The sequence below is a fragment of the Coloeus monedula genome (genome assembly GCF_965178545.1).
Source record: "Coloeus monedula genome assembly, chromosome: 9".
In the NCBI taxonomy this organism is placed as follows: Eukaryota; Metazoa; Chordata; class Aves; order Passeriformes; family Corvidae; genus Coloeus; species Coloeus monedula.
Genome location: NC_138789.1, coordinates 12,123,461 through 12,137,795, shown reverse-complemented (window position 1 = coordinate 12,137,795; position 14,335 = coordinate 12,123,461). Strand labels below are relative to the sequence as shown.

Sequence of the window (14,335 nt, the reverse complement as noted above, 5' to 3'; positions counted from 1 at the left end):
ATGGCGGCGCCGGGCTCTGAGGAGCTGCGGGCGGGCGGGACGGGGCCGGGGCCGGGGCTGGGGCCGGGACTGGGCCCGGGGCTGGGGCCGGGGCCGGGGCCGGGGCTGGGGCCGGGGCCGGGGCCGGGGCTGGGGCTGGGTCCGGGGCTGGGCGCCGTCCCGCTGCACCCCGGTGTCTCGCGGCGGCGCGGGCGCACGCTGCTGGTGCGGCACCTGCCCGCCGAGCTGACGGCGGCGGAGAAGGAGGATCTGCTGCAGCACTTCGGGGCCGTGTCTGTGCGCGTCCTGTCGGACCACGGGCGGCTGGTGAGCGCCGGGCCGGGGCGGGCCGCAGGCAGGGCTGAGCCCGGGGCCTGGGCCGGCGCGGGGGTCCCGCTCCCGGGGAGCCTGGCGGGGCGGTCGGGACAGCGGCTGGCTCCGGGGTCCTGTCCCCGCCCGCGGCTTTGCCTCTTGCTGCCAGCAGTGAGGCTGTGGTAAAGCAGTGCCGAAGGGCCGCTTGTCACGTCTAGGGATGCAGTTTCACAAGCGTGTCTCTTGAAACTCTGTTTTGCTTTTTTCTTCCTCCAAATTACGGAAGTATGGATGTATTTGTTTGGTGACAAGTACTGTTCATAAAGAGCCTTATATTCTGCAGAACTACAGATAGATGCTGTCTGCATATTTTATCAGGGTCATGCTTTCTTTATAGGATATCAAATATAACGACTTCGTTACAGTGATTTTGGGTACGGCATCATGTAGTGGTAAGATGAAGTAATGAAGTTTGCTAAAACAATTTTAATTTTGAGGGGTGTATTCTGTGAGGATTTGATTTAATTTGGGAGGCTAATGTTCTTTCAAAACCTGAAAACTAGGGGAAGAAGTTAGAAACCGTTCGAACGCTCAGAGCCCAATAGTTGCAACTTTTGTAGCAGGAATAGTATTACTTTTAGGAGTTACTTTGATGAAAATATTTTGTGAAGTGCTCAAATAAATTTTCTGGTTTGGAAGAGGATTAGACGTTTTTATCCTTATATACTTCCTTGCAGTTTAGGATGGTTTTTGCTCACTAGAAAAGAAACACTTCTCCTGTAGTCCTCAGACTGCTGAGTTCCTGTCTTAATTTTGACTGCAGGAGGTACTTTTCCTAAATTCATAAGAAAAATGTTTTCTAGTCCTTCATGTTTTCCCCAAATGGGAGTTAGAGGACTACCCTCTGGAAGCTTTCAAATATGTAAACTTGAACTAATATCAAGTGCTTGTGGCTTAGTGTTTCACATGCAATCTCATACCCTTTTGATTCAAATATGTTATAACTTTTTTTTGTTTGTTTTCTAGAAACATACTGCTTTTGCTACCTTTCCCAGTGAAAATGCAGCTGCAAAGGTTTGTATTGAGTTTACTGAATGTTTTAGCAAAGTGCTTTTCTGAATTGCCGGTGCTCTGATATGTTTTACGCATCGTCTGGTACTTAGTGCTAAGAAAAAACAAAGCAGTACAATGTTGTACTAGAGTTCTGTTTCAGGATTTGCTTGCAGGACTTGATGAAATTTTTGAACGCTTTTTGTAGAGTCCCAAGAAAGGTGGGTTGAAAGGGGTTTGTGGAAGTCATCTGATCCAACCTGTCACGTAGAGCCTGGCTTACAGAAGCCAAGACTGATCAGAGCCCTGTTTAGGATGTGTGTGCATTTATATACAAACTATAAACCAAATATAGTTTCCTGTCTCCTGCATAACTGTGTATTTGCCATAAAAGTCAGCCCTAGCGATACTGACAATTCACATCTGCCATGAATGCCCAACTTTGATAAGAAAACTATCGTATTTACAGGGGATATGGATGCCAAAAAGGTAATACTAATAATGCTGTTTAAATACTAGTCTGGTTAAAAAGCCTGGGTCCAGATCTTCCCCCTTATACCTTGGGTTGGTTTTTTTTGCATTGCTTCTATTTTTTTTTTTCAGACCACACTTTATAGGACTACTCAAAAAGTTAACGACTGTGTGAGGTCAACAGGGGTGAATTAGTTGCTTGTGTCAGTTGTTTGCAGCCTATTGGGTTCTGGACTTGAAGAAAGCTGGATCTTCCTAGGAATCTTGATTTTAAAATTCCCAGCTGTTACTGAGAGAGTTTACCATGTTCGTACTTCAGGAACAAAAGACTGGTTACTTGAAATCCCAGGGCTTTACTAGGCTGTGTGAAAAGTCTTGATTGTTAAGGCTGCTGCTGTGTTCAGGTGACAGAACTCTGCAGTGGTTCTGGCTGTGCAGCCTTGTCCCTTTCCTTCCTGCCAGCAGGAAATGCTGCAAAAAGTGGGGCTGTGAAGGCACAAACCATGCAGAACTCTCGTGTCCACAGTAGCACAGACTTAGCTTAAAGCAGCTGGGACTGCATCCTATGGCCAGTTTACCAATCAAAGGAAAAACAGTGAAGCTTTGAAATAAATCTCATGTTTGTCCTCTTCCCTTTCTTTCTTTCCTTCTCTGTAATTACTTGAAGGCTTTATCAAGACTGCATCAGCTGAAACTTTTAGGTCACACGTTAGTAGTTGAGTTTGCAAAGGAGCAGGAGAGTGCACAGGTACTTAGCCAGCCTTCTGTCTCAGACAAGTGCAAAAGGTATGTGAAGAATAATTTCCTTGTTATGTTTGTGGTCAAGGAAAGGAGGTTCTGGATTCCTGGTACTTCTAACTCAAAGGATAAATTGTAACCACTTGGAGTCTTAACAAACAGGTTCAGATCTATAGGCAAGTGACTGCATTCCTCCCCGTAGAACTGTGTCATTACCTGTGGAATGTGTAAATAGCTGATAAAAGCTATGTAATAGTGTGTAACTAAAAGTATTGCAGTAGAGGTTTCAAGTTATTTATTCCACTTTCTAAATAGGAACAAATCAATAATTTAATACCTTTGAATTTATGGTCTCAGAACAGAGTGCATGACCAGTAATTTCAGTTCTTTTACTGTGAGTGGATTTAAGTCAGGAGTGTTTGAATATAGGAAGACTTACTTAAATCTACATGAGTATTTATTTGAGAAGACTGTCACTATTGTAATTATCCACGTGTTAACTATGAAGAATTGATAACAGCTGTAGTAGTACAATTGGTAAAATATGTTAAAAATACCTGTGCTAACTTATTTTTTATATTTATTAATAGAGGATGCATATTTTATATATTACATAAGGCATACTTAAATTTTGCTCTGTTTTAATTAAGACTAAATTAATTTTCAGTTCAGAAGAACCAGTGAAAGAAGAAAAGATAGAACCGAACTGTGTTAAAATAGAGAATGGAATTGCACCAAACCATGGGTTAGTGTGGGGGTTTTTTATTTGTCTTAATTATTTTATTCTGTTACAGATTATTTTGAAATGTGTTATGTACTGTGGAACAACAGTTTAGCTTCCTCGTATGTTCCACAGGCAAAGCTGTGGGAGGTGTCATAAAGACGAAGTTTCAGTTCCTCAAGTTTAGAATCCTCACAGTTGGGTAGTGACTGGTGCTCTGAGCTATGAAGTTGTGGATTGCAGAAAAGCCTTCTAGCACTGGGCATTGCTTTCTCGGGCATCAGAGGGCTGAGGTTGTCCCGGTGTTAACAGCAGAATTCCATTCACTTGTCTTTCTAGACGTTTCTTCCTTCCCCCCCGCCCCCCTTTTCATTTTTGCATACAGGAAGAAGTAAATTTTTGGAACATTTTGAGCACTGAGTTTATGATATTTGTACAGCCTGCTATGCTGTGCTTTTGGTTTTGGACATGTTGATTGTTTCTGTTTGCTTTAGGCTTCTGCATGGGTTGATAATTTCTTTATGCCCAAGCCCAGTAAATCTGTCATGCATTGGGGACTACTCCTTGATGTTAAAGGCATTGTAAGTGGCCCAAAACTATTCTAGGGGAAATAGTAATATTTCAGTGTTACTTCAGATGTAATCAATAGTTAAGCCTCTAGTAATCATTAATTGTTACCAGTAATTAAGTGGCAGTAATGTTAAGGCGTCTTGTTTTTAATCTTTTTTCCTCAGCCTCACCTTTCCCATCAATTCTTGCCTCAAATATTTGTATCCACCACCTTCAAGTGCAATTCTAGCAAATATAGCAAATGCCTTGGCAAGTGTGCCCAAATTTTATGTCCAGGTAAGTAAAAAACAGAAAAAAAATAGTATAAAATTAAAACCATCTATTTTTCCCTCTTTTAATTATCCACAAAAGTAATTCTGTTGTCATAGTAAATATTAAATTGGGTTTTTTTTGTGATAGTGTTAACCAATCTTAGTTTTTTGCTATGTTGAGGTAATGAGATTTTATTAACCAGAGGTAGCTTACTTAATTGACACTGAAGACTTGTCTGGATATGCTCTTCCTCATTAGATGTGATTTGAGCACCTGGAATTTCATTCTGAGGAGATGCTGTACTTATTTTATTAGCCTTGTTAGGGTGTTGCTTATATTGACCATTAGTGTTGGATCTCAAGTAGAGGTTTCACATTGTTCATGAGCATTAAAACTGCTGATTTACACCTCCCGAAAGTGATTCGCTATTTTTACTTTGCAAGGAACTGATATCACTTACTTATTTAAAGGAAACTTTACTTATTTTGAATAATTTCAGGTACTTCATCTAATGAATAAAATGAATCTTCCTCCACCTTTTGGACCAATTGCTGCTCGCCCTCCCATGGTAACTTTTTAAATATATATTGTCAGTACTGTAGAATTGATTCACAATTTAAAATGTTAGCAGCATGGTAGGAGATCTAAGTTCTAAAAGCTGGAGGAGTCTCTAGAGGATTGCAAATCCTGCTGCATTTCACTGGGTACGATGTGCATGTTCGTCTTCTGAAGAAGTTGTTTTGACTGGACTTAGAACAAAGAAATACACATCTATGGCAGCAGCACTGGAATGTTTCAAAATGTTGGTTCACTATTGAAACTGAGATGGCTTTGGAGCTTAAACCTCCACCCATATGTTTTGACCTTATTCTTCTTGGGAAAGTCTTTGAAACTGAGTGCAAAGTGAAAATCCAGGATCATGGTTGCTGTATGTTTTTTATCACCTCAACTTCAAAGAAGGAAAACATTCACTGTTATGCATCAGAAAGCAGCTAACTTTCTTTTGCTTGTGGAAAGTTTTTCTTTAGTAATGTAGTTTACCAAAAAGGCATCTAGATCCCTATAAGCATGCTTTGAGAAAATACTTCTTGTCAAATTATCATTTATTGCTTTGACTGTTTTTATTAAGTAAACAAGATACATTTGGGTTTTTTTCTTTAAAAAGTTTAATTTTTTAAACTTTCTCCCGTAATTAGTATGAAGAGTATTTACCAGTGCCTGTGCCACCCCCCCCCAATCCCACCTCTGCCTCCTGAAGAGCCTCCTTTGCCTGAAGAGGAAGAAGAGCAACTGTCTAGTGGGGATGAATCAGAATATGAAAGTGATAATGATGAGGAAAAGGAGAGGTATGCATTTACAGTTGTTTGCAAGCTTTTGGGCTTGCTTAAAGTGGTAGTTTTACTTTTCTGTCTTCTAGTTCAGCAAATGTAAATGTTTGCAGAATATAGCTGTAGTATCTAGTAGAGAGAGCATGTAGAAATCTTTCCAGATGCTTAGAGAAACTCTGGAGGACAGAAGGACAGTGCTGGTTTAAATGCAGTAAGAAAAGGAAAGTGGCCTATTGGTGTGCAAATTGTCATTTGTTCCCATGTCCAAAAAAACCCAACTAAACAAAAGCTCAGCTTGAAGAGTGCAGATGTAAGGAGCAGAAATGAGTTCATTTTCTGAAGTCTTCTTTGCTCCCCATCTTTACTAAATTGACTACTCAGCCTTAATCATATATGCACACCAACTTCCCAGATGTTCTTTGTGCCTCAGCGGGTATTGCTGGGGGTGATGATATTTGTGCTGAGGATTCTCTTTCCGTTTTGCAACTGAATTACATCATAGCTGTATTTTTGTTTTTCAGTTTTTAAACTAACACTAAATTAAAAAGCAGCTTTTTTCTTTGCTGTCTAAACTGAGAAGTAAATCAGGAAGTCCCTATGCCTTATTTGGAAAAATACATCATTTGGAAAAAGCTACCCCTGTTGAGTGTTATAAAAATCAGGTTCAGCTTGGAGCATCACAGCTTCTCTCACAGCTTCAGTGTCCCAGAAAGGAGCATGCTTGGGGAAGGAAGGGCATCACTAACCTGTTACGATTTTGGTCAGTCCTTAAGTGCTCTGTGTGTATTGATTTGCTGTGTGTTACAGTGTCAGTTTTAAGGTAGCTAGTTCTGTAATTCTGAAGAGTTCTATGTCAAGGGCTTTAAGGAAAGGGGAGGGTTTTCAAAACGAGTATTTTCAAATAAACTGTAAACCACTTTGTTTTGTTTTTGTGTAAAATAGAATGACCAAGTTGATGGAATTAGCAACCCTTCAGCCTAAAAGACCAATAAACACAAAGAAACGTGGCGTTAGAAAAAAGCAAAGAATTAAAGACATGTTGAATGTTCCTGTGTGTACTTCCCACAGGTTTGTGGTTTTTTGCACTTATCCTATTGGTTTTATTGCTCTAAAAGTCAAAATTTTCCTCTCTTTTGAACTGAAGTCTGCTCAACAACCTTAAAGTGTGCCTGATTCAAGCTCTGTTTCTCTTCCTGTCAAACTAATAGAAATTCCTTTCCATAAAAAGATAGCTAGTTTGACATAACAACTCTGACAGAAGAAATTTAGATTTAGTGTTTGGGCTGCTTCTTAAAACAAAAAGTTAAAAGTATGATACTGGAAGAATAGAAACTGACTTAGTTTAAACTAAGTTTGGGTTTTGAAACTGCAGTTGTATGCCCCAGTAGACAGCAGTGCAGTATTTCTATGTTGTGATGAATGATTGTGAATGTGTTTTTACTAACAGCTGCCTGCTTCCTCCAAGTGATCTGCTATGTATTTTTTAATATACAGTAGTTAAATATATATATAATAAATATATAATACACTAGGTGAGAGCAGCAGCAAGGCCAGTTATTTTTCATGCTTAAGTTACTGATGAAGTTTTTAATAAATGCCTGTGTGTTTTGTACTGTGGTATGTGATTCTTGGTTTTGCTCCCATGCCAGACATACCTACTGTATTTGCAGTGTTCTAATCACCTGAAACTCTCTTCGGTGAAATGTATGAAATGGAGAACATGTGTTTGTGGTAAACAACAGCATAAAATTTAACTGGAAGAAATCTTGTATTTGACCATGCATTCATTACTGTCTGAATCTTTAATTAATGTATTGTTGTTTTAAACAGTAACTTGCACCCTATACTGACACCTTCAGATGTCTTTGAGCAGCCACAGCATGTAGGTCATAAAAAAATAGAGTTTCATATTAGTGCCGAGATCCCAGCTGTTCTTCAGATAAACTCAGAAAAAGAAGACAAAAATGGTAAGAGAGTTTGTACTTCAAATGTATTTAATGTTAAAATCACGTGGCTTCAGTGTGTAGAAGGGTGCTGAAATTTATGCCAGGAAATTCTTTTCTATGATATTGGAGCTTTCAACACCAAGTTGCATCATGTTTGCATTTGCTGTTTTTCCCATGTTACAAGCTTTGGAGAGGATCCAGAGGATTTTAGAGGTCTCTCTCCTCTGTGCTCTATAGTTTTATGGTGAATTGCACTGTCTTCTGTATGTTAGGATGGAAATGTTACAAATGCATTCTCAGTATTTTAGGGTGTAAATGAATCTATCAGGCTAATTTCAGGTTTTCCTTTTCCACCTCTTAGAGAGCAGCATCCAAGTGATTGCCAGCCCTTTCTCTGTGGTGCACTGATTATCTGCCATAAAAATGCTGGGCAATGATAACAATGAGGTGTGATGGCTTTTTAGAGGGTTATGGTCAATCTGTGATTCTTGGTACTTTACAGTAACATCCAGTTTCTTTAAAGGAAAATACTGCAATGGATACAGGCTTAAACAGCCAGGCAAGTTTTATGCTAACTAATGTGTGCCATGGCTACATGGGGTTGTAGAGGACTCTACAGAGCAGGTGGTTTTGTCAAACTAAGGATTAAGACTCTTGTTAGGGATGTATTCAAATTGCCTTACAAAGTCTGCTCTATTAAAATGTTGCTGGAAAGAGTTTGGTGTTCTTGTTGGCTCTTGATCTTGTTGTGAATAAATGTACCAACCATTTATGTAATTTGTTGAAATTTCAGACCTTTATGCAAGCACAGAAGAAATCAATAATACAGGCTTTGGAAGGATTTTCCCAGCTCCAAGCTCAAATGATAAAATGGAAACTGAAGAGGAGGATGATGAAATACCATCAGAATTTATTTCTAGAAAGGATCTAGAAAAAAAACAGACTTTCTAGAGAAGGTATAACTATGAGAATAGATTATCTAGTAATAGCTTTTTGATTTGTTGCAACAAACAGCTTAAATGTTTCTTTTCTTAATTGATCGTATATTAAATTATTTTATACTTAGGTATATGTGAGCAAATGTGCAAAGTAAATGACCTAAAGTATGATTTATTTTTTTTGTCTTCAAGAAATGGAAAAATTTTCTGTTTTCAAAAACTATGAGCCAGGTGATCCAAATTGCAGGATATATGTGAAGAATCTAGCTAAACAAGTTCAAGAAAAGGTAGGTAAACAAGGAAATTAGATATCTATCAAAAGGGCTTTTTCTTAGCATTTCTCTTCACCCTACACTTTAATTTCAGGATCTCAAGTTCATTTTTGGAAGATATGTTGACTTCCAGTCGGAGGTGGAACGCAATATGTGAGTTCATTTGGTACTTGGTTGAAATTAAGCCTTTTAAATTAATTTCTATGGCACTGCTGAAAACTGTGATTTTAAAAATAGTCATATTTACATTTTTTGTGTTTCTGCATTAAAAAAATAGCGTTAGACCTGAAAATCTTCATTTATAACAAGTAAAGAAATAGAATTATTTTATGAACAGTGACTGAAGATCCTATTATTTTTATTATTCTATATATTTATATTATTATAAATTTTTATTATATTTTTATCATATTTTCATTCTCAGGTTTGCTTTTCTTGGCTGTGTGACACAGAATGAACTGTGTAGGTGATTGTATCTGATCATTTTGCATATGTCCTATTTGGTAGTACTGCACATCAATTTGCCCTCCTGCAGTCTATTACCTTTTAGTAAATGGTTTCCCCAAGCAAAATGGTCTCCAAGGATGTCATTCCTCCTTGTAGGCTTTGCTTCTGTTTCTGCTTTTTCTCCAACTTGAAGCATGAGAATACATTTGTACTGTGAAATCTGCAAGGTTTGTTAAAAATGAGTAATTGCCATTCTCCATTGTGCCCCTAGGTTTGATATCCGTTTGATGAAAGAAGGCCGTATGAAGGGACAAGCTTTCATTGGACTTCCCAATGAAAAAGCAGCTGCTAAAGCACTAAAAGAAGCAAATGGCTATGTCTTATTTGAAAAACCCATGGTGGTTGTATCCTTTTCTTCAAGCATTTACCTTATATTCTTTGTACTTGCTGCCAATCTCTAGTTTTGCTGTCATAGTGCTCTGCAAAATAGAAAGTGCCTTAAGAGAACCAGTCAGCATAACACAGTGTAGTATTGTTAATTTTATGGTAGCTGAAAATAACATAGAGGCACCTCTCCTAAAACAGGACAGTAAAAGTGCTTTATTTTAAAACAAATTTCTCTGGTCTTACCTCTTTGATCCTGCAAAGACAATACAAAAGATAATTTAGCTTGTATGACCACTATATTTAAACTAAATACAAGGTTTTAGACTTGGCTAGGTCTGTGTTTACAGAATCAAGAACATAAGAAATGTTCCTATTAGAGTAAATGGTCTCTAGACTGGTGTTTCAGCTGGAACTGTCACTTTTTGATTGCATAGCACTGTTTTTTTGTGTGAGAGTCCTTTCTTATTTTTCACTTAAATATTTCACAGTTTATTTACACTCACATTAAGCCCAGCATCTGCTGCTTTTACTGTTTTTCCTCCCAAATACTGAGACATCAAAGTTATGAATTAACGTGCTGGGTTGGACATTTGTAAATATCAAGCATTTATCCTACTGTAGTTACTCCATTTGCATCTAACCCATTCCCAGTTAGTCCTCCTTATTTACTTATTATTGCAAGCTCTTGGACAGGCTCTCTAATAACTTCTGTAGTGTGTATCAGTGAGGTCCTGATCTTGACTGATAGACACTATTGTTATAACAATACTTCATACTGTAGTAGAATTGATTGAGGTAAAGGTCACTTTCTAGATGTCTTTGCAGAAGTAATCTTTTTTTTCTTTCTTGGTTAACTTCTACGTATCAGACACTTGTAGTCCTCAACAGAATCTCAGCAATTTGCTCGTTCAGCTAGACCAAAACAGGATGCCAACGAAGGGAAGAGAAAAAAGTAAAACGCTGCACAAGGTATGGACTCTCTGCCTGAAAGTAAAAATAAAGAATTGGGCTGGGGTTTTTTTGTTAGTGTTTGTTTGTTTGTTTTTATTTACTGTCTCTTTAATGGCTTCTTTAGGAGTACTGATGATGGAGAGGAAATGTTCCATACAAATTTCTTTTCTTAAATGTGTGCTTATATCAGAAAAACAGAGTGCAAAGTGTATAGTCGGTTTAAGTTTAAAACTTTGGTTTTTTCTGTGTTAAAAAACTCAGAGACTCATATTTTTGTAATCCTGGTATTGTAGGGTATTTGTCAGATTCTCTAATCCTTATTCTGGGAAGCTAAAGAGAGTAATTCTGTAGAATTGGACCACTTACCTTTTAGTAAACTTCCAGGGTTTTGGTATTGAAAAGTGTTGCCTCTGAACTCCTTCCCTTCCATTCCTGACATTGTAAAGTGATCCTGAAGAACTGGTTCCAGCAATAAACTTCTGCTAGCTGTAAAGGATCTTTGCTAACTTTGGAAAATGAGTTCTTAGTGCTGTTGCAGCATCCTTTAAACTTGCCTGAATTAGTGAAGGGTATTTTGTTAGAAAGTGCTGCTTGATGTTGCGTTGATCAAGGCTTCCTTTGTTGTGGAATGTATAGGTCCTGATTTTTGGCATTATTTAAACATGAGGGGAAAGTAGCTTCTAGCAGAAAGTTAATTGTTATTTAACTTTATTTCTTACCGTGTAGCTTTACCTCACTGGTACCTTCTCTGAGTATTTCATTTTTATGAGAGTAACTCAAGCAAAACCATCTCTAATTGAACTGAGTGGTTTCATGGCCTGAAAACGTTTGCATAGTGTACTCTCAAATGACCATATGAAGTAACTGGTACAAGAATAAAAAGCATTATTTCTCAGTCTGCACCCTCTGATACATGAACTAGCTCAAATTTATATGGCACTGAACTTAATTTCTGGTTACAGTTGGAGATCACTGGTTATGCCTCCGCTTAAAACAAAATTCACTGAAATCTTAGGCTGAGTGCATATGAATCCTTCTGCTTAATCCATGGTGTGTTTTTAATCTGGAGCTTGATCCTTGCTACTCTGAAGGAAATGTGAATTTGAAATAAAGGATGTGAACAGATGGTTTTGATTTTTACTAATTGGTTGTAAAGCCCACAGTGTGGTTATTGTGATGGTAGTATTTCTGTTTTTAACAGCTAGTTTAATTGCAGGTTCTTCATTCTGTCCATTGTCTAAGGATTTCTTAAATCAGATTGCATTTAAACTTGTTTCCCTCATAGCTGAGATGCTATTTGGTCTTAGTTGCTATTTTGTGTTAATGATTGTGGTTTGCAAAATCTGTATTTTGTCAAATTAAAGATCACTTTTTTATAGGCATTCTTCCATACTGGTCATTGAAAAGAGAGAAATAAGTATTCTGTTAGGACCAAGTATTATGAGAATATTTCAGTTTTGTTTCTCACTTCTTTCTTGTTAGAAAAAACCTTCTATTTATGTTATCTAGTGTCTAATAAGATTACTAAGGTTTTTTTAATTTAAAAAAAATTGAAGCATTTTAGCTAGTGGAGAGCCTGATAGATGAAGCCTGATCACTTTTATTCTTCCCAGGAATTCCATGTCTTTTCAATTAATTTTGTACATTTATTCTGAATGCATTAAAAATGCTAAATACTTGAATTACATAAAGAAAATAACAAGGTGCTTATTTGTTACTATGTTGATGGTCAACTCAGAAGCTTTTTCCAGAGTGAGCAAAGCCATACTTCTATGTGCACCTGGAAGTCTTACATGAGTTACCATCTTACAAGTGTCACTGGTGTTCTGTCCATGGGCAGAACTTCTCCCTTACCGTGACTGTTTATATGTTGCAATCATACAGTGTGCCATGGAGTTACACAGATTTCTAGGGATCGATGAGGTTTAATTAAAAATACTTGTTTCATTTCCCAACTAATGGTTAAGCTGAACCCTATTGCAACATGACTGTTATTCTGTTCCTGCTGGAATATTCTGATGGATGCTGATTTATGATACAAAATTGCATTATAAAAACTTGAGTCTAGGGTTGATTGATTTTTTTTTTGAATTTTTTTTCCTGGTTTTTATTTCTCTACAAAGATTTTTTTCCTTTTTTTTTTTTTGAGAAAATAATACATATGGTTCATAAAAATACTATTTAACTCCTTGCTGGCTGAAATGTCTTTTTCTTGATGGACTGGCAAATAAGTTCACTTAGAGTGACTTTTTCCTGTAGCTAAAATACAACTTTTTGGGGTGAAAAGTTATGTGGAAGAAACTGATGTTGAGAGGTCTCCAGCTTCCTCATAGGGAAGAAGTGGTTTAAAAGCTGGCATTAAAGGGAAACATGATTGGGTTTTGGACCTGATGGAAATAAAGTGAATCTGAAAAATGGCTTGAAGGAGAGGGAAAAATCTGCTGGTGTCCTAATAGTTCAAGTTATCAAAAAACACATTTACTTTTGAATATGAAGTTTAGTGTTGATGGACTCATTAGCCTTCTTTAAATCTCATAAGGGTTAGAACTGTTTTTTATCGAGGAGGCATATTTGGTTTTGCTAGGTAGCATAAACTTATGTATGTGCAATACTGAGAATCAAGTGAAATTAAACCACATTCTGCTGTTCTTCTTTAGAAACATTCCTGCGTAAATACTGCAGTAATACTGTCATGCAGAGTGTATCCTTTCTTGTTGTATCCTTTTTTGTGCAATGTTTCCTGTAGCACTCAACTGCATCTTAAGTTTTCATGTAGAGTAGGTGTGGGGAGGAGTTAACGTGTTTTACCTTGAGCTAATCTAGTAATTTTCAAAAGCAAACTTTTTCAGGGGGTAAAAAGAAACCAATGAGTTGTCTGTGTTGTGTGAATAGACACAATGAAGATTCCTAGTCTCAAAAGGTGGCCTTCACCTTCTTCCTCAGAGGTCATATACTGTACTAATTTGTGGTCCCATTCCTTAGTGAAACAGTTCTAGCTCATACCAGCTGATCTGTGTGAAGCTGTGCTGAGCTCACACTGACCAAGTTACCTTGTTTTTCTTTAAATACCTATTAATATAATAATAATAATATGTTGGCTAAAATATGTTGCAGAGCAGTCTTAATATTAAGGGTTGACCAGTATTTTAGATCATTTGATGATTACTGTTGTCCTGGTTTATGAGAAACAATCTGAAGTTGATGTAGTTTATACGTTCCTTACTTCATCTTTTTTGAGTAAAGAAGAAAATTAACAATATCTTGCAATTAAGTATTTGGAGCTGGACTAATAATCAACTATTAATCACTGCTACCTTTTTGTTGGTTGGTTGGGTTTTGTTAGATTGCTCTCTGCACTGAGGTAGTGTTGTTGCTAGTGACTTACATGTTTCTTGTGGGTTTCATACTGCATTACTGTTTAACTTTCTATACTATAAAATTAATACAGCCTGCACCTTTTAAGATGTATTTTTACAGACATTAAGCACCTTTTAAAATACTAAGCATCTTTCAATTTAGTTGTCAAAAGCCAGTATAACACTGCTGTTTTCTAGTAGTTCTTACTTTTAACATGCCTTTGTGATGTTCCAGGTCCCTCTTGTGTTCCATCTCTTTCAAGTATTCACAAGCTGGGGAAGAAGCAGTGTAATCATCAGGACTCTTGAACTGTGCGTAGTTGCATTTCTAAAGTATGTAAGGCAGAGAATAAATTTTCTCGTCTTGAAGATTACATATATCTCTAAGTATCACAAGACTTGCATCATAAATGTATGTTTAGATTGCTTGTGAAGTCTAATAAATTATTCCCTTCCTCTTCATTTTGCTGTCTTCTCTTCATTTTGACTTTTATTTTTGGGGTTTTGAGTGGGATGGATCTTCTTGTCTTGGAGACCAAGCAGGAGGACTGGTGCACTGGCCTGAATTTGTACTCTGAAACTGGGCACTGTTTTTCCTCAGTAATTAGCTTGTATCA

At 37.5% G+C, this 14,335-nt stretch overlaps 1 pseudogene across 1 annotated transcript; it reads left to right on the top strand.

Annotated features, from left to right (window-relative positions):
* Window positions 1–14,180, top strand: LOC309576167 (RNA-binding region-containing protein 3-like; annotated as a pseudogene). The gene is made up of 15 exons: window positions 1–306; window positions 1,318–1,365; window positions 2,480–2,598; window positions 3,218–3,295; window positions 4,006–4,117; window positions 4,593–4,661; window positions 5,290–5,439; window positions 6,364–6,489; window positions 7,252–7,388; window positions 8,161–8,323; window positions 8,498–8,592; window positions 8,672–8,730; window positions 9,296–9,428; window positions 10,308–10,380; window positions 13,954–14,180. The product of its transcript is annotated as an RNA-binding region-containing protein 3-like (transcript).
* Window positions 14,181–14,335: the final 155 nt, after the last annotated feature.